This window comes from Heteronotia binoei, chromosome 4 (assembly GCF_032191835.1).
Source record: "Heteronotia binoei isolate CCM8104 ecotype False Entrance Well chromosome 4, APGP_CSIRO_Hbin_v1, whole genome shotgun sequence".
In the NCBI taxonomy this organism is placed as follows: domain Eukaryota; kingdom Metazoa; phylum Chordata; class Lepidosauria; order Squamata; family Gekkonidae; genus Heteronotia; species Heteronotia binoei.
In genome coordinates this window covers 28,959,093-28,979,452 of record NC_083226.1, presented here as the reverse complement: position 1 = coordinate 28,979,452, position 20,360 = coordinate 28,959,093, and the positions used below count along the sequence as shown (strand labels likewise).

Sequence of the window (20,360 nt, the reverse complement as noted above, 5' to 3'; positions counted from 1 at the left end):
GCCGCCACTACACCTGTTGAATTACTCCACAAAGAGGAGCAGTCGAGTCTATCTGTGTCTTTCAACAGAAGGAAGAGAATGACAGCAGACTTTGCACCTGACAACATTTAAAGTCTAAGTTTCTACTAAAGACTGATTTTTTGCTTTAAGGGACATTCAGGAATTGTTCTGTTATATTGTTTGAGAAAGAGTGTGCACTTATATTGCAACACTTGGTACGTGGTGTTTCTTTCGTCTTACCAAATTCCACACCGCAAGTTTCCTAATTATCTTACTTCCCACCTGGGGATTGGCAACCCTATTAGCAAGAGTAAAAACCCTGAGTAGATCAGGCGAGGTCAGATAATAAGTTTAGGAAGTATTCCAAAAATCTGCAATGAACAAACTCATCAAATATGAGGAATAGAACTTTTGTAATCAATTTGCCCGATGTGTTTTTAAATTGTCATCACTGATTCAGAGAGCTCCAGTTCTCTGATAGATTCAGTGGTAAAACCAATCGCTGACAGTTTCTTGTCCATGATCCTAAGCTATGATGACGTATAAGAAGTTTCCTTCAATAAGGTCAGATAGCCGTTGATGCAGAAAAGTAACTTTAAGTGCAGGTTTGTATGCCAATAAAGATACTGAATTGAAGTGCAGATTAAAGTCATATCCATGTGGTAGCCTTCGATGATGGCTGACCAAATTCAGTATGCAAAGCCACACCAGAAACAAAGCATGGTATATTTAACAGCTTTCTAAGGAAGTAAAGAAGTGGAAAGCCAATACGTTTCATGACCACCTTAATTCTTATTGCCATTACATATAAAATAATAGGGATTATTTTTAGATTAAAAACTTGATACATCCCTGGTGCATATCTCCTTCCCCTTATTTGAAAGAAACTCAAAATACCCCCAATAAAGGGCCTGATTTTGTTTCTCACAGCTTTTTGATGTGGAGTTCAGTTTAGATTAGACTCAAATAAGATTCCAAGACAAGCAAATACTTATTCTAATTCACCTAGCCCCCGCAAAGGCCAATTATATGTTTTAAGATTCCTTTTTTAAAAGTAAAAACCAGTGCCTTGGAATTCTGGTAGTTTACTGTTAAACCTTCTTTGAAACAGTCAGGGGAAAAAACCTTTAAGGATCTCTGTAAACCAATACGAATGTGGGATAATAAGACTGCATTGTCTGCATACAGTAGAATAGGAATACTAAAGTGTGCTAGACAAGGAGGATGATAGGATTGATCAAAATGGCTAGACAGAACATTTTTAAGTATGTTAAATGGATATGGAGCCAGCAGGCAATCTTGTCTGATACCACATTCAAGGTTGAATGAATCAGACAGCTCTCACATACCCGGTCTACAACAAACCGAGCAGTAGCATCAGAATGCAAACAAAATACTCACCATACTAACGGTTTATCAATTGAGGTACCTTGCCGCTTGTCCCACAATCTAATCTGGGAGACAGAACCAAAAGGCCCCTTTGGGTCCATAAACCCTACCATCTGGAAAATGTGTATATTTTTCTACCAAGTGGGATAAGAGCAAGCAATGATCCAGAGTTGACCTACCTCACCTGAAGATGATCTGTTCCCATCCTAAAATATCCATTTGCTCTAGCCACTCCACAAGAATCATCCACAAATAATACAGTTGCCTAATGCCAGTAAACTAGATCCGATAGGAAACTCTTTTAAAAACTTGGCAAATTGTTGTGTGCCGCCATGAATTTGGAACAACCTGTCTGGTTTATCTGAGTAAACAAAAGGAGCAAGAATTTCTTTCTACCAACGTGGATTAATTTTAAGCAACGTGTTTCGAATAAGATCAACACTGGGAACTTTCCCTGAGCGAAGACTTAACTACTAAGGGAGTAACAGCTGGCCAGTTTGGTAAACAACCATTTATAACAAACTGTCTCATGACAAAAATATTCCTATTAGTGGAAAGCAAGCTTTTAAAATATGTTTCCCAATCCTGTGGGGAAATGCAAGAGGGAATATAACTTTGGGTTTTAAGGCCCTGATTTATAATAGGCCAGAATGCTAAACTGTCATTAGAACCAGTATAGTAGCTGCTGTAGTTAGAAACATGCATTACACAATTCTTTGATTTTCTGTAACCTGGTCAGTTTTTTTATAGAATCTCTTAGGAGCCAAAAACTCTGAGTTAAAATCACATTGTTCTTCTTAAATTCCTGTGCTTCTGTTGTAGTTCCTGCTTAATCAGTCTGCATTCCTTATTAAACCATTAGGCATGCCTGACAGAAGGCTTTACCCAAAGATGTCTTCAAAGGAAGGTGTCAAATAAAGTGGTTTTAGAAGAGAGAGCATTTAAAGCAGAACTGATGTTTGTTTGATACAAAAGCTATTTCCTCGTAGCTGTTACCTCAGGAATCTTCATTTCATTCAAGATAAATCTTACTATTTTGGGGTTTCAGTGGACTTGAGGAATAAATCTTAAACTTTCAACCAGAGGATTATTTTTCTAAACAGAAATCTGAATACCTGGTAACAGAGAGCAAAAGGGAGATGGCTACTTACCAAAATAACTGCACATCTTCATATGGCTAACCAAGGAAGAAAGTTTGTTGAACCAATAAGATAATCAATGACACTTTCCCCAATGGTACTAAGGTAATTAGAATCCCCTTCTGGGTCCACTCTGGAACAGCCATTTATTATGGACAAATTCTTCTGCATAAGAAAATTAGCCCATTTTAGTCCATCTGCATTTATTACAGAATCTTTCAACCCAGAAAGAATTGAGAAAATTTCTACTGTCTGGACCTAATAGCTTTCCAAACAAAACTTAATCAGAATGCCCTATTCTAGCATTAAAGTCACCTGCCAAAAGGAAAAAGGTGCTAGGGAAACAGCTATTAATAACATCAAAAATCTGGCCTCAATGTTGATCATTTTTGAGCTGATTTAGAACATGAGAGGGAGGTAGATATATTGAGAATATTACAGGATATAAACCAAAAAAATATCTTAACTTTAAGAGTCAGCTCACAAGAAACAAGAACCTCAAAAGCCTGAGATACCAGAGCTAACAATATTAGACAAGCCAGGCCTCCTCTAGGGGAACTCACAGCTCCTTTAAAAAAAAAAATTGGGGGGGGGGAGGTTCAAAAATCCAGGAAAATGAATCTCCTTGCTCTCTTGGATAAAAATGATATAAAAAGTAGATAGAAGGGGCTGAGTTTCTTTGCATGAGGACCTAGAGAACCAGTCTACAGCATTCCAACATAATAGCTTTATTTGACCTGATCCAACATATTGCCATGATATTTGGCCTGATCCAAATATTTCTATATACCCTCTATGTTCAGGCCTTGGATTGACTAGCTGAGTTAATGCTATCAGTAGATAAGCAAACTATTACCATAATCTAAAACTACAATTCTAAACAGTTACACCCTTCTACATCCATTCCAATCAATGGCCCTAGGAGGGCATAATTTAGGACTGCACACTTTAAAATACCCATGGGTGTAGTAGAGAAAGCAGAAAGAAAAAGCTTTTCTTCGCTCTTCCATGCGATTCAAATTTGATTTGTGGCCTGGATTCTGGAAACTCTTCTCCCCCCACCCTTCAAAAAAAGGACTGTTAAAAGATATGTTAATAATCACTAGATTGCATGGGTTTAGAAGGGAGGCTAGTTAGACAATTTCACAGCTAAAGAAATAGTTACCCTTTATAGATTTACAAAATTATGAATGGGGTAGAGAAGGTAGAGAAAGAATTTTTCTTCCTTTCTCAATTAAAAAAAAAAACTTGTGGGCTCCTCAAAGAAATTAATGAACTGTAAGCTTAGAAAAGGTAAAAGGAAGTACTTATTCACCCAAAGAGTAATTAGCATGTAGGATTCACTGCCACAAGAAGTCATGGTAGCTACAAGCATATTCAGCTTCAAGAGGGGAGTGGTAAACATATGAAGCACAGAGCCATGAGTGGCTATTAGCCACAAGGCATGTATGGAACGCTATTACTATTTATTAATTTATTATCTTTACTATAAAGATATGAATGGAATGCTATTATTAATTTATTATATTATAATTTATTATATCACGCCCTTCCTGCAAGCAGGGGCAGTGATGTTCTGTATTCTTGGTGCTTGCGGGGCAACAGTGAGAGGACTTCTGGAGCTTTAGCCTGCTGGTGGCCCTCCTGATGACACTGGATTTGGCCACTGTGTGAAAGAAGAGTGTTGGACTGGACAGGCCTGTGGCCTGATCCAATATAGCTTCTGTTCTCATGGACCCACTATGATCAGAGGCTGCACACTGTAGAATATGAGTTGAGGGCACAACAGCAAAGTATTAGTGGTTATACCTCAAGGTTACGATTAAGGAGGTCTAGGTTCAAGACCTCACTCTGCCAGGAAACTAGCTGGATCACCTTGGGCCAGGCACTCTTTGCCTAACCTATCACATGGCATCATTGTGAGGTGAAAACTAAAGGGAGAACCATGGATTGCGGCCTAAAGCTGCCAAGAGAAAGAACAGGATAAAGTTTGATAGGTTTTTACACTTTGCCATGTTGAAGCCAGCCAAGCCTACCTCACAGTGTTGTTGTGATAGATCCAGATGGGCAGCCATGTTGATCTGAAGCAGTAGAACAAAGCAGGAGTCAAGTAGCGCCTTTAAGACCAACATTTTATTCAGAACGTAAGCTTTCGTGTGCTCTAAGCACACTTCATCAGACAATAGTATGGAATGGCATTGTCAAGCATGCATATTTCTGAATCATAATGGTTCCTTCAACAAGGAACAGGTCACTCATCCTTTACTGCTCCCCCTTCCTTTACAACCTTCTGGGCAAGTAATAAATCCATCTGGCCCTAAGATGTTTATGCTACAGCCTGGCTGTTACCACTTTCATGCCGCCTCTCCCCGAGTTTCACACAGACAGCCTTATCTGAGCTGAGAGAAGTGTGAGAAAGGGAGATGTTTTTAATAGCCTAAATTCCTTAGCAATAAAAGAGATAGTATGTAGTAACCTTTGAACCCGTGACTCAAGCTGCATCTTCATGATACCCTTTGAAGTTATCCTATATAGCAACTGTGTGACACTGTGTAGGTCATTACTTCCAAGGATTGTGTGCTTGGTAAAGCTTCTGAGTTTCTTAAATAAAGCAACTTTTGATTCAACAACAAAAGACTGATTATTGGGAAATATCGATGCTTGACAGGCAGCAGTCCTAAATATAGAGAAAATGGGCTGTTAGTATGCAGTCAGGGAAATGTTTTTTATCAGATTAAAAGAATCATAAATTGGGGTCTGGTGTTTTGTTAGTTAGTGTTAACTGGGCTGAAACAACAACAAAAGGTAGTATAAAGCAGATTGATGTGCATGTACTAAACCCATTAGTTATCCTGAAGTGAAGTGCAATAAATGAGAGTCTGTTGTAATGAGGGTTGTTGTGAGAATAAAAAACGAGGGAGAACTCAGTCATGGAAACCACCACCACCACCCTCATCCTGCGCCACTTTCAGCCACTATCGCCTACTTTTTCCCAGGCTAGTTGGGGGGCGGGGGCGAGAAGGACATCGCACTAGGGTTGCCAAGTCCAATTCAAGAAATATCTGGGGACTTTGGGGGTGGAGCCGGGAGACTTTGCGGGTGGAGCCAGGAGACATTGGGGGTGGAGCCAAGATCAAGGCTGTGACAAGCATCATTGAACTCCAAAGGGAGTTCTGACCGTCACATTTAAAGGGACGGCACACCTTTTCAATGCCTTCCTTCCATAGGAAATAATGAAGGATAGGGGCACCATATTTTGGGGCTCATAGAATTGGACCCCCTGGTCCAATCTTTTTGAAACTTGGGGGGTATTTTGGGGAGAGGCACTAGATGCTATACTGAAAATTTGGTGCCTCTACCTCAAAAAACAACCCCTCCCCAGAGCCCCAGATACCTGCGGATCAATTCTCCGTGATTTTCTATGGGAATAGATCTCCATAGGGAATAATAGAGTTTCCAGCAGACATTCCCCTCCCCTCTCCCCGCTTTCTGACGACCCTGAAGCGGGGGGGGGGAGGGTCTCCAAACCGGGGGATCCCCTGCCCCCACCTGGGGATTGGCAACCCTACGTTGCACACCGTCGGGAGCGATTCTGAGAAAAAGGCGGGAATTAAAACCGCAGGCCTGATGTGGGTTTCCTGGGGACATCTCGACGAGTAGAACCCGCGAGCCCAGCAAAAACCTTTCAAATGCCACGTCTCGTATGAACAGCGCCTACGATAGGCTGCAGAAGCGTGTCGGGGGGATGGGAGAGAGCCGCTGCCGCTAGCCCGCTCGGAGGAGCAGCCGCCGCTGAGGCGGAGAGGAGAGGACGGGCTGACGCGAGAGGCCCGGAGTGGAGCTCAAGCGGGCGTCGCTGAGGGACCTTCAGCCTCCCAGAGGCTCAGCGACATCCAAACTGGGCTGTGGCGGTTAGTGGGCCCTCCGGCGCCCCATAAACCAGCGACGCCACATCACACAGAAGCCGCTGCTGCCTCCACCCTGCGCGGCCTACGGGGGGAAGTAGTAGAGGCTTGCGCCGGCTTATATCCGCCGCCTCCGCTCTGGAAGGTCTCTTCCTCCAGGCCGGCTCCGGGCCTGCGGGAGGCGTGGCGAAGCGACCATTAAGGTAATGGCTACGTGGTATTAAATTAGGGAGAGATGGAGAACGAAAGGCTTCGTTGCTTGGTGGGGTGGTTTTCTGCCTACACCTTGGAGGTCTGCAGAGAGGCCTGTTTGGGGGAGGGAAGGCTGCTGTTTCGGAGACTTTGCTGCATGCCTCCCCGCTCAAAAGATTTACAGACTCGCTTTCCCACCGTCCCTTCCTTCATTGCCGGCTGCAGATTTGCCATCCTTGCTCAGAGTCTCACGGGACACAAAGAGGAGGATGGTAGGTTACGTAGCGTTTTCACCTGCTCTGCATTGGGCTGACGTAGCCTCTGGTAGCCCGCAGGTGAAAACTGGAATCATACCTGCCCTTGGAACATACGGTGCTGCCTGCTTTGGTATTATTCCCCCCATCTCAGCTCTGTTCTATGCATTTCTGAAGGGTTTTCGATTGCTTGTTGTCTGTTAACACTAGTCTGGCCTGTGCATGGTTCCACAGAAAGATGGCTTGGTAGACTCTGCATAATGTTTAAGAATTAAAACTTAAGAATGTTTGATAAATTTAGTGATTCCCCCATTGGATGCAGTTGAGTAGAAAAGGTGAAATTCACACCTGTACAGCAAGATGATGGTGATGGGGCAGGGGGAATGCCCTGGAGCTTCATGCCTGTCTATTGTCATTTATTAACTTTACTTATACCATACTTTTCTCCCAAGTGGGGACCTGAATCTGCTTACATTGTCCTTCCCATCCCACCTCTGTTTTATTTTCACAACAAACCTGGGGGAAAAACGTTATATCAAGTGTGCGATTGGTCCAAGGTTACCCAGCAAGCTTCTATGACAAAGGGAAGATCTGAACCTGGGTTACTCATATCTTTGGTTAATGCAACACCACACTAGCTCTCAAGGGCACCATGCCCTCACTCAGAGACCTGTTAGAAAGGCTGGAAACAGAGAGAGCTCTGGTACATACTAATAACATTTAAGGGGGGGGGGTGTTAATATCTTTTCCAGAGACTAAATGGAGACATTATTTCACCAGGGAGAGGTCCTAGGAATAAAGGGCCTTTGCTGGTAAATAGTGTCTGTGTGTTCTATTTATGTATTTAACTATTAATGTCTTCATTTACTGTCCACCGTTCTCATTGAGACACAAGGTGAGCTACAGAATTATTTTTAAAATGTGGTACAGAATGTATGTATACAATGAGGTAGAGGTGGTGGAAAGTATTCTCAAGTCGAAGCTGACTTATTGCAGCCTCCATAAATTTTCAAAGCTGGAGACTAACTGAGTTGGTTTGTCATTATCTGCCTCCACATAGCAGCCTAGACTTTCTTGGCAATAGGGCTGACCCTGCTGAAGTTTTTGAGATCTGATGAAATCAGGCTAGTCTGGGGTATCCAGGTCAGGGTTTGTATAATATGCAATACAGTAAAATAAAGGTTACACCATTAGGCAATAAATGAATGCAGTGAAGTTGGATTACTGTAAAATGTAGGTGGGTAGCCATGTTGGTCTGAAGCAACAGAACAAAGTTTGAGTATACTGGCATCTATAAGACCAACGAACTGTGTGCATGCACAGTTCTTTCAGATACAATTAAATGGAAATTACCAGTCCATACATATAGGTAGAGTTTAAATTAAACCCAAACAAATGGTAACTATATAAGCTAAGCTTGTTATTCCTGTTTGGTCTATGAATTTGTTGAATATCTTCATTATGCTGTATGCTAGTTTACTGCTCTCCCTCTCTCATACCATGTATAGACTAGTAATTTTCATTTCATTGTATCTGAAGAAATGCGCATGCACATGAAAGGTTCAGTCAGCAGGAACCAGTGAGAGGGACAGTTGATTCCATAATTATGTACTTTCCAGCGGGGCTTTTTTGGCATAAAAAGTCCAGCTGGAACTCATTTGCAAATTAGGCCACACCCCCCAACATCACCATTGTTACACATAGGGCTTTTTGCAGAAAAAGCCCACCAGGAACTCATTTGCATATTAGGCCACACTCTCTGACACCAAGCCAGCCAGAACTACATTCCTGTGCATTCCTGCTCCAAAAAAAAGCCCTGCTTTCCAGTATCCTTTGATGATGTACTTGTTTTGGAAGACCTATGTAGAAATGTCTTGCATGGAGCTTTGTTTGTACTTTGTAATTTTTGTTTTTAGTTATTACTGTATTTTAATATCATTAATAATTCTATTATTGGAAAGGTGACATAGAAATGGTGAAGGCAGAAACTGAAAAAAGTTACTGTAGATCATTTTGTGCTTATTCTGGTTTCACCTGTCACATATTTACTTTTGAAATTTTTCTGATGAACTGCATCCTGGCAAGGATCCAAAGTTTCATTCAGTGTAGTGCTGTTTCATTGTTTTTCATCTACACTGTTATCTGTTGGGGAAGCTGATAAACACAGCCAGGGGAAGCTGATAAACACAGTCATGTTTATTTGGCATTCACGAGCTGCTTTTCTTCAGAAATCATGACTCAAGGAATTAATGAGGGCTGCTTTTTATTTTTCCCCCTGACCTGGATAGCACAACCTAGCCTGATCTGTTGGATCTTGGAAGCTAAGCAGGGTCAGCCCTGGCTAGTATTTGGATGGGAGACCTCCAAGGAATACCAGGGTCATAACATGGAAGCAGGAAATGGCAAATAACCTCTGAATATCTCTTGCCTTGGAAACTACATGGGGTTTCCACAAGTCAGTTGAGCCTTGACAGCACATTCACACTTTTTAATTTTAGATTTCCTTTTGTTTATAGTAATTTTGATAGTCTAATCAGTAAACAAATAATTTTATATTCTGTCTTTTTTGCTGTTAGACTTGTTATTTGTCTGAATTTTCAAGACAGGATAGAAATAGTTCATCTGGGTTAGCTAAATTTGTGTGGTGATTCTATGGGATCAGATGGGATGACTCACTGAAAGCAGCTTTGTTCAGTTAGTTCAGTCTGGGTTGGTAAGACATTTTATGAGAGCTCATAGAAACATAATTTTGTTTTACATGTTAGCACTGTATGAATCCATTGCGGGATTTTAAAAAATAATATATGTAATCTACTGATTTCTGTGGAATGTGGTAGGGTATGTAGAACTTCTTCTTGGCTATCTGCTTTAATCTTACTGGATTTAAATCCATTCTTGCTGTTCGTGTTTGGAGCTAGAAAAATGGTTTTGTAAAATATTTCTGACACCCAAATGTGTCATAATAAAAACATCATGACTTACGTAATGAATCATAAAAAAAAATGTTGGCTTAGAATGCATATTATAAACATATCACTATCAATGCAGCATGATACATTAAGCCAAAGCAAAGGTGCTGTTTCCCTTTCTCAAAGAATATTCTGTCTAAATATCAATCACAGAAGATCAGAGTAGAATAGAATAGTAGATTGTAGTGTAACATAATGAATGGTAGAATGTAATGTAATTTGGAATGGTAGCTTGGATTATATTTCTGTGGTCTGGGGACCTGGGAGATAACTGCACAGCCAGTTGCCCCACTTCAAAGAAGATGATGCTGTAAGGTCGCCTCCATGCTTAAGAGGAGACAGATGGAACGTAATGGCAGGGTCTCAGTTAATTGCTCTCAGCATTCCAGCATTAAGGATACATCTGGCCATCAGTCTCCAATTTTGACATACTTATTTCCTTCATTATATTCCTTCCATCCCCAGAATTAAACCCAAACAAACGGTAACGATATAAACTAAGCTTGTTATTCCTATTTGGTCCTTGAATATGTGATTATTATTTGTTTTACATATATTTAAGTTTTGTTTGAGCTGTTAGGATTTCATGGGTGGATTTTGTGGAAGGGTGAATAGAGGGTAGATCTGTGTGGGAATTCAGGGGGTGAGTTGTAACCATAAGAGAGAAACAATGGACAAATGGTCAAAGCTGAGGGAACAGGAGACTTCTTTATGCCTCAGAACTCGTAAAATAGTGCAGAAATATTAGGAGATGACATTTCTCTAGTGACCTCATGAGATTTGTGAATTTGGGGTCAGAAGGCATCTTCCAGTGAAAAATAATTTCACAGTGTGGCCATATTACAGGGCCTGCTTTCTGCTGCCTGTCCCCAGAATAGGGTGACCACAATGTCTGAAGGCCAGCCAGGGACACCTGGGGGGGGGGGAAGGTAGGGGTGCGCGCGCGCGAAGCGCGCCCGCCGCCGGAAACAGGAAGTGACGTCACTTCTGGTGACGTCACTTCCGGTGATGTCATGCCACCGCCGGAAGCAGGAAGTGACACCACTTCCTGTGACATCATTTCCCCGCGTCACCTGCCGGAAACGGGAAGTGACATCACTTCCTCTGACATCACTTCCCCCAAATGACATCATTTCCCCCAAATGCCACTGCCGGAAACAGGAAGTGACTTCACAGCACTTCCTGTGACGTCCCCAAAAATCCCCCAAATATCACCGCCGGAAACAATTTTGTTCTCAAATCCTGTATATACTTCATCAGTATATGGGATAAGGCACTTTCTCAACTGTGCTGCATAATGCAGCCTATTTATTTTGTCCTGTTTGCTCTGTTGGCTCTATCTGCGCCACCTTCATCACTTTCGGGGTGTGGATCCCCCAGTGGGGTGGTCTCCCGACTCCCTCCGCCGGCTGTTTCTGATAGCCCTGCGCCCCCTCTTTCATTTGATATGTGTCCCGTGCGGGTGCCACCCTCCCGCCGGGAGATGCCGCAAAATGAGCCCCCTTGAGGCTTATGGCGGCAGGGCTCGGGGGAAGCGAGCTAGACTGCTGTTCTTTTGAGGGGTTATAGAGTGTTTCGAGCCTGTCCCTGTGGCATCGGTCTCATCGTTGTGGGACCCAGGGGGCCGGCGCAGCGGCCCGCCGAAGCAGCCTGTCACTAATAACACAGGTCGAGATGCAGGACAGGAACCCGGAAGTGACCGACAGGCTGCTTCAGCAGGCCGCTGCGCCGGCCCCCTGGGCCCTACAATGGCCTTCCGGGACCAGCGCCGGGTGCCCCGCGGCCTCCGCTGGTCCCTGGAGGCCCTCCAGAGACTCTGGAGGGCCTCCAGGGACCAGCGGAGGCCGCGGGGAAGCCTTCGCTGGCCGGCGCTGGTCCCGGAAGGCCTTCCAGAGCCTCTGGAAGGCCTTCCGGGACCAGCGCCGGGTGCCCCGTGGCCTCCCCGCGGCCTCCGCTGGTCCCTGGAGGCCCTCCAGAGACTCTGGAGGGCCTCCAGGGACCAGCGGAGGCCGCGGGGAAGCCTTCGCTGGCCGGCGCTGGTCCCGGAAGGCCTTCCAGAGGCTCTGGAAGGCCTTCCGGGACCAGCGCCGGGTGCCCCGCGGCCTCCCCGCGGCCTCCGCTGGTCCCTGGAGGCCCTCCAGAGACTCTGGAGGGCCTCCAGGGACCAGCGGAGGCCGCGGGGAGGCGTTCGCTGGCCGGCGCTGGTCCCGGAAGGCCTTCCAGAGGCTCTGGAAGGCCTTCCGGGACCAGCGCCGGGTGCTCCGCGGCCTCTCCGCGGCCTCCGCTGGTCGCTGGAGGCCCTCCAGAGTCTCTGGAGGGCTTCCAGCGACCAGCGGAGGCCACGGAGAGGCCTCCACCACTGCCGCCGGGCCCCGCGCGCGGGCGGGGAAGGCGGCGAGTGAGGGAGGCAGCGTCCCTGCGCAGGCGCAGGGACGCTCCCTCCCTCACTCCCTGCCTTCCCCGCCGGCGCCCGCGGCCCACCGGCTCCGGGGCTGCCTAAACCGGGACCTTTAATGGTCCCGGTATAGGCAGCCCGGGAGCCGGGATTGGGTGGCCAGAACCGGGAATGTCCCGGGAGACCGGGACGGTCTGGCCACCCTACCCCAGAATAATTTGTGTACTGAGCAGTATGTTATCATGGTTTTAAAGTTTACAACTTTCCCTCATGTTAAAAAAAAAAAGTGTGGATTTAAGCTCCAAGAAGTATCTTATTTTCACATTTCACTTGATTATCAGGAAATAAGTCTTTTCAGTTTCTTACGGAACTGCATTTTGTATTGCCTACACTACAGCACTATATCAAGGCTACAGTGGTGGGCTGGCCTTTGGAAATAAGCGATTGCTCAGTTCCTCATTCCTTTTTGCTCTTTTGGCATTTAAATGTGGTTAAACTTTTGTTCTACCTTTGCACTTGACAGTTGTTTTTAGTTCTTAGTGGTTTGCAGTAAAATCCTGTGTAGAGTTACTGTGGTCTCCCTGTGTTGAAGAAACTGGATCTAGGCTCACACGGTTAGCATTATATGCTGCTTGCTTCAGCTGAGGAAAATTTTTACCTGAGCAGGTACTTTATGAGTTAATCATGACTTGCTTTTCACCACTGAGAAAAGAGGGTGGGGAAAATCGAATGCAAATATTTGCCTTTTAAAAACATTTAATTCGTTATGCTGTGAGTAAGAAGAGGGAAGAAGGTAAGGTTTCCTTGTATTAAATTTGGAGAAAATGAAGATAGGAATGAGCATTTAAAACAATTTTTAAAAAGAATTCCCTTTTTATTATTGTGAGAGGAAACAACACTTTGTATGTTAAATTAAAGTATGTGAGCTTCAAAACCATGAATAAACATTGAAGGAAGCTAGTTTCCCTGGCTGTTAATAGATTTTTAAACTCAGTGTGTGATATCTTGATTAATTAGCTTATATAACCAGACTAGTGTACTTAGGTTTGTTTAAACTGAAAGAATAATTCCTTCCTGGTTTTGTAGCCAATTACATGACTATTTTCATCTCTATCTAATATAAAACTCATAGCAATGCTACCGGATGACATGCTGTCTAGCACAGGCTATTTGTGTCATAAAACCTGGTAAGTTGTCTGTGTTGTAGAATGTGTTTCATGTTCGTTCAGTACACAGAGACTGTGTTTCTGTGAGCTACTGAAGCATGTTAACACTGCAGCGAGGATATTGTTAGCTCAGTACTGGAAAGACAAATTCTCCTGCCAGAAAATGAGTAAATGATGTGTATGCTAAGTGATATCAATTAATTCTTGATATTAATATTAATTTAAGATTACAAGGTTGTATACAAGAGGGTGGAAAGTGAGGTATCACTGTTCCCTTTACCCGTATGTGTGTTGATGTTACTGTGTGTTTTAGTATGTATGTACTGTATGTAATGTCTGTTATGTTATTTCTTTGTTTTTTTGAAATAAATATATAGTAACAGAAGCATGTTAATGTGATGGGATGTATATTTGCAATTCGGCAGTAAGAAATCTGAAATCAATCAAGTTTCCTTTTATTTTTTAAAAAAGTTTTATTGGTTTTCTAAAAAGTTGAGGGGGATGGGTAAAAGGGAATAGAAAATTGTAGTTACAAATATAATCTAATCTGCATGTAACATACTTTCTTAGAATACAGATATTGTCACATATTATCTCTTAACATTAAATCATCAACATCAAAATAATGTGTTTTGATACATTTTTGTTGTAAGTCTTCTTGTTGAAATATCTATTTAAGCTAACATTTCCAATAAAAATGATACTATTATAAAGTATACAGGGGAAAGGAGATATAAGTTCACACCAAAGAATCTTAAGAGTCTTGAGTGTCTAGCCAGGTATATAGTTTCACCCAATATTTTCTTGCTTCTTCCTTAGATTTCCCAGCCAACAACTGGGATAAATAGTCCAGCTCAGCCGTTTCCAGTATTTTCCCCACCAAGTCCATTCTCGTGGGGATCTCCTGAAGCTTCCATCTCTGTGCCAAAAGAATCCTAGCCGCTGTGTTAATGTGTGCCAACAAATGTCTCATCTCTTTGGAATAATCGCCAGGATATATGTGCAATAGGAACAGTTCTGGTTTAAATTGGATCTGTGTCTTCAGAATATTCTGTAATAGTTCATGAACCATCTTCCAATAGTCTTTCAACACCCCACAGGTCTACCACATATGATAAAAAGACCCCACATATTTAGTACATTTCCAACATTTGTTAGACATATTAGTATACATCTTACACAATTTCTGTGGGGTTATATACCATCTATAAAACATCTTGTACAGATTTTTCTTTAAAGGTTACTGACTTAGGTAGTTTAATATTGAATTTCCACAGCCTCTCTCATTCTTCTAACACGATGTTATGAGCCAAGTTTTTCGCCCATTGGACCATACAATCTTTTACTATCTCATCTTGCATCTTCATCTGTAATAAGTATGAATATAGCTTGGAGATTAGTTTTTCTTGAGGACCTAAAAAGATTGTCAAATGTATATTGCTCTGTATTAAAGTCTGTTGTCTTTTGCATATCTAGATTCAACTTGTGTTCTCAACCACCAACTCATTTTAATGTCCATGTTTTCCAACTCTTCCCTGGTTTTCAGTTGGTTATCATTTTTCAGCAGTTCTTCATATCTATAACTTTGATTAGGTTTCAAAAGATTTGGAGGAGTGAATGCTTCCATTGGAGATACCCGTCTTGGAATTTTCTGGTAAATTCTCGGTTTTAGCTACAACCATGTTTGATACAGAAATCGATACAGAGATGTTTGATACAGAGATTTCCGGAACCAGTGATTTTTAAAGTAAGAATGTCCTTCTAATCTTTGATACCATAAATATGCATACCAACCCAAACTGAGGTCATGTCCATCTAGCAACAATTGTTTCTTATCGTTCAGTAGTACCCAGTCTCTTACCCACGAGAGCACAGAAGCTCTATAGTACAATGGCCAATCTGGGAGGCCCAAGCCTGCTCTCAGTTTAGAGTCTTACAATATCTTTAGTTTGATTCTTGTATTTTTGCCTTGCCAGATATAATTAGAGACCATCTTATTCAATTCTTGAAAAAACACACTATTTAAGAGTACTGGAATAGTTTGAAATAAAAATAACGGTCTTGGCAAAATGTTCATCTTTATTGAGGCTATTCTTCCCATTAGCGATAAGTTCAAATCTTGCCATTTTCTTTTTTAATTTCTTTAAGTAGTTTATCATAGTTGTCCATCTTTAAGCTGCTACACTTGTTTGAAATGTGTACACCTACGTATTTAATTTTTTTCTCATACAAAAAACCTGAGTTTTGTTGGAGAAGTTGAATTTGTTCTGTCATCATATTCTTTGTCAGGAATTTTGTTTTAAGATAATTAATCTTCAATCCTGTCCAGTGTCCAAATTGGTTAATCTTATTTATCAAACAGTCAATTGAATCCGTTGGTGGTTCTAATATAAAAACCAAATCATCTGCAAAGGCTCTCAATTTGTATTGTTCACCTTTAATCACCACTCCCTTAATACTTGTATCTTCTCTTATTTGGTTATTCAGTATCTCTAAGCACAAAATAAAAAGGAGTGGTGACAGTGGGCAACCTTGTCTTGTACCCTTTTGAATAGCAATTGCTTCTGTTAGTTCACCATTCACCATCACCCTTGCCCTTTGCAAGGAATATATTGATTGTATTGTTCTCAAAAAATTCTCACCACATTCCATTCCCTTCAATTGTTGCAACATAATTTGCCAACGAACGTTATCAAAGGCCTTCTCTGCATCCAGACAGATTAATGCCAATTGTTTCTCTGGGTGGTTCTCATAGTATTCCATTATGTTACATACTATTCTGACGTTATGTTTCAGGTATCTTCTAGGAAGAAATCCTGCCTGGTGTTGGTGTATTGTGGACTGTAAAACCTTCAAGCGTTGTGCCAATATTGCTGCAAAAATTTTGTAATCCACATTTAAAAGAGAGATTGGCTGGTAGTTTTTTATATCTTTCAAGTCTGCACCCTCCTTTGGAATTAGGGATATTGTAGCTTCTTGCCATGAAACTGGTATTTGATCTTCTTCTTGAATCCTTTCAAGAAGATGTTTAAATGGCAACAGTAAAGGCTCCTCATAGGCTTTATAGAACTCAGCAGGTAGGCCATCTGGACCCGGAGCTTTGCCATTCTTTTGGGATGCCATTGCGTCTCCCACTTCCCTTATCATTATTGGTTCATTTAAAATTTTTTGTTCTTCTGTAAATTTATTAAGATTATTTTGGTTAATATATTCTTCTAAGCCTACCTTTTGAACTTGTTTATCTTCATATAATCTTTGGACTTTCTTTGTTATTTTTGTCTTTCAATACCGGTATTATTCTTTTGGCATTCTCTTTTCTCATTCTGTAGGCCAACCACCTTCCAGGTTTGTTAGCATGTTCAAAAAAGTTTTGTCTGGCAAATCTCATTTTTTTTCTCCATTTCCTCTATAAGCAATAAATTAAGTTGGGTGTTGTGTTTCTTTAGCCTTATTTTGAAACTCCTATTTTGTTGGTTGTGCTTTTGAATTCTTTTCAGCTTTTCCTGCTTGTGACATTAGTTTTTGATAATTTTAAATTCTTTCTTTTCCTTTGCGCTGTATCTAATTGCAAGGCCCCTAAAATATGCTTTAGCGGTATCCCAGACTACTTGCATCTTTACATCTTGAGTTATATTCTGTTTGAAGAAAGATTCCATTTCAACCTTGGATTCTTTAAGAAAGTTTTTATCTTTTAAAATAGAAGTATTTAACCTCCACGTTCTTCTCACTTGTCGGTGCCAGATTCCTCTCCCACGGGTCTTAACAGCGAGCCGATGTTGCCCGCGCCTTCTAAAAATTCATCCCTGAAGGACTCCATTTGCGTCGCTATGCCTAAGCCCCTATGCGCCTATATCAGTAAGCCTTTAGAGGCTGTTCCCTCATCAAGGCTGGAGAATATAATAGAAAAAACAAGCTGAGAAGGACAGAGTTTAGGAAAATATTGAGGACGGTTAGAAGAGGAAGGTAATAACAAGAAAAAAGAAAACAGAATAGAGACATAGTATTAAGGAGCTAAGCCAGAAAGCTGCTCTCCCTCTCAGGAACAAGACCACAGGGGATAGAGAATTCTTCCCAGGGTCGCATGCTTCAGCAAAAATCTTCCCATTTCTCCAATTTTTTGAAAGGCAACTTAAGACTGAGTGGGTCAAGCCTAATTCCAACCGTCAGTTCCCTAGTTTTGTAAAATAATTATATGACTTACCTGCATTTGCAAACGAAATGTTACAGGTTCCTGTAGTGGATGCTCCAGTAACAGTGATACAATCTTCGGCTGGTGTCTGAAGAAGGCCACAGTTCTCTCAGATAACTGGGACAGAAAAATTGATTTGACACTCAAAAGGTTGCATGAAGCCACCAGCATGGTGATCAAAGCCTGTGTAGCTTCCTCCATTGTTTCCAGGGCAGCCATAGTGTGGACTAGGAGACTGACTCAACTCTTACCAGAGAATGATAAAAAGCTTCTAGACGGCACTACTAGATTACTCAAGGCTGCAGAGTTTTCAGCTGATGTGTCATTGGATGCACTTTTTGTGCCAAAGGGATCTCTTCTGGGGCAGTGGCTAGAAGAGACGTTTGGCTTAGGGCATGGCAAGCAGACAATCATTTTAAACATATTGTTGTGTCCTATCCCTTCCAAGGAGAGAAACTCTTCGATGACTCTCTAGAAAAGATCCTAGTCGAGACAAAGGACAAAAAGAAAGCTATGCACAAAAACATTCGTAGCTCTGATAGGAAAAATTTTCCATCGCACTCCTTTCATTCCTCTCATACTCTGACCAGATCCAGACAGGACAGCAGGAATTCTTCCTGGAATCAACCTCAACAGTCTTTCAGGAAGGGCTTCATCGGCTCTAGATTCTTCAGACAGCACAATGGCCGGTCAGACAAACTGGACCAAGAGTCCAAGCCAAACAAAGCGTGACTGGCAAACAATTCCGACAGGGGGTCAGCTATTTCATTTCCAGGATGCGTGGTTGGACTCCAAGGCAGACTCTTGGACATTAGAGATTGTATCGCAAGGTTATGCCAAAGAGTTCAAATGCCCCACCAGAATGTTTCATGATTTCTCCTGTTCGGCGGAATACTACAAAAAGATCAATAATGAACAAAGCAGTAACGTATCTTCTCAACATTCAAGCCATAGAGCCTGTTCCAGCATCCCAGAGAAGTCGGGGAGTATATTCAATATTTTTCACTGTCCCAAAGAAGAACGGAGACTGGAGAGCGATACTCGACCTCAAATTTGTAAACAGGTTCATTCAACTTCGTCACTTCTGTACGGAGACTCTCAAGGCTATAACAGAAGTACTCCAGCAACGGGAGTTCCTCATGTCTCTGGACCTCACAGAAGCATACCTTCATATTTCGATTCTGGCTGCCCATCGACGTTTTCTTCGCTTCTGTGTAGAACATGACCATTACCAGTTCAGAGCCCTTCCCTTCAGCTTGGCGACAGCCCAGAGAGTATTTATGAAGGTGGTGGTGAATCTGGTCGCTCATCTCAGGCAACAGGGAATTCATGTCCATCTCTATTTGGATGACCTGCTAATCAGATCTCCATCCAGGGAGAGGTCCCTTTCAGATGTCCAGACGGTGATCCTCTGCCTTCAGAGACATGGCTTCATTATCAACATGGACAAAAGCTCATTGGTTCCGACAAAGTGCTTGGAACACCTGGGAATGATAATAGACACCAGGAAGAATTCTCTTTTCCTCACCAACAAAAAGATTCAGAAGTCGAAGCAACTTGCCGAAATAATATTCCAAGAGAGAGTCACTCCATTATTGACACTTGCCAAGTTGATGGGTCTGCTCATTTTGAATATAGACACAATTCAATGGGGCAGACTCCACACCAGACCTCTCCAGACTTTGCTATGTCCCTACCAAGCACAGATTGCACTGAAACAGAATCTGTCAATCAAGTTTCCGCTATCAGTCAAACTAAGTTTGAAATGGTGGACAAAGAAGAGCAATCTTGTCAAAGGGAAGATCTATTATCTACCAAGGGAAGTGTTCACAGATGCCAGCCTGTCGGTATGGGGAGCAACTCTCAACAATATGCCAACCCAGGGTTGATGGTCCCAGACGGAAGCACAACTTCCAATCAATATCCTAGAACTCAGAGCCATTCGACTAGCCCTTTGCTATTTCAGAGACCAGGTGAAGAAACAACACGTTCTCGTTCGAACGGACAACATAGCTGTCAAGACCTACCTGAATCATCAAGGGGGCTCGCGTTCCTCTGCTTTATTCAAGGAGGCGAATATACTGTTCAACTGGGCGGAGCATCACCTTGTTATCCATTTGGACAGAGCATATCAAGGATGTGAGCAATGTACAAGCGGACTGGTTCAGCCAGTCAATAATTCGGCCAAGGGAATGGAAACTGAAGGCTTCCCTGTTCCAGCAGATAGTCAAGCACTTTGGTCAGCCGACTTTGGACCTATTCGCCTCTCATACCAGTTTTCAGCTTCCCGAGTTCTGCACCAGATTCTTCCATCCGAAGGCCTTAGCGGTGGATGCGTTATCAATCATCTGGCCTCAGGAGCTACTATATGCGTTCCCTCCAATCCCGATCATATCCAGGTTCCTTTGTCAAGTTCAACAACAGGGTGCACAAATCTCAATGGTAGCTCCTTGGTTTTCCACCATTCAGAGACTAGCAACAGGTCCACCTCTTCTGGAGGTGACGCCCGACATGCTGACGCAGGGTCCCGTCTGGCATCCTCATCCAGAATGTCTGCAATTGACTGTGTGGAAATTGAACGGTCTACTTTCCTGAATCTTGGTTATTTGTCAGACGTGACAAACACATTACTGGCATCCAGAAAAAATTCCACAACCAGAATTTACAATGCTACATGTAAGGCGTTCCACAGGTGGTGTTGCAGAAAGTCTAAAGACCCATTAAAGCCGTCTGTTCAATCCACTCTTGAATTCTTGCAAGAT

General features: G+C 42.5%; 1 protein-coding gene across 2 annotated transcripts in view; it reads left to right on the top strand.

The window, feature by feature from the left end:
• The window catches only part of GNE (glucosamine (UDP-N-acetyl)-2-epimerase/N-acetylmannosamine kinase), a 64,384-nt gene that overhangs the window by 18,550 nt on the left and 25,474 nt on the right, over window positions 1–20,360 (top strand). Inside the window, exon 1 of one of the 2 annotated variants that reach the window (XM_060237039.1) lies at window positions 6,613–6,636. The exons of the other annotated variant lie outside the window; for it this stretch is intronic. The gene's annotated coding sequence lies outside the window, so the exon portion shown is untranslated. Of the gene's footprint in view, window positions 1–6,612; window positions 6,637–20,360 lie in introns of those variants that run through there. 2 annotated transcript variants of the gene reach the window in all.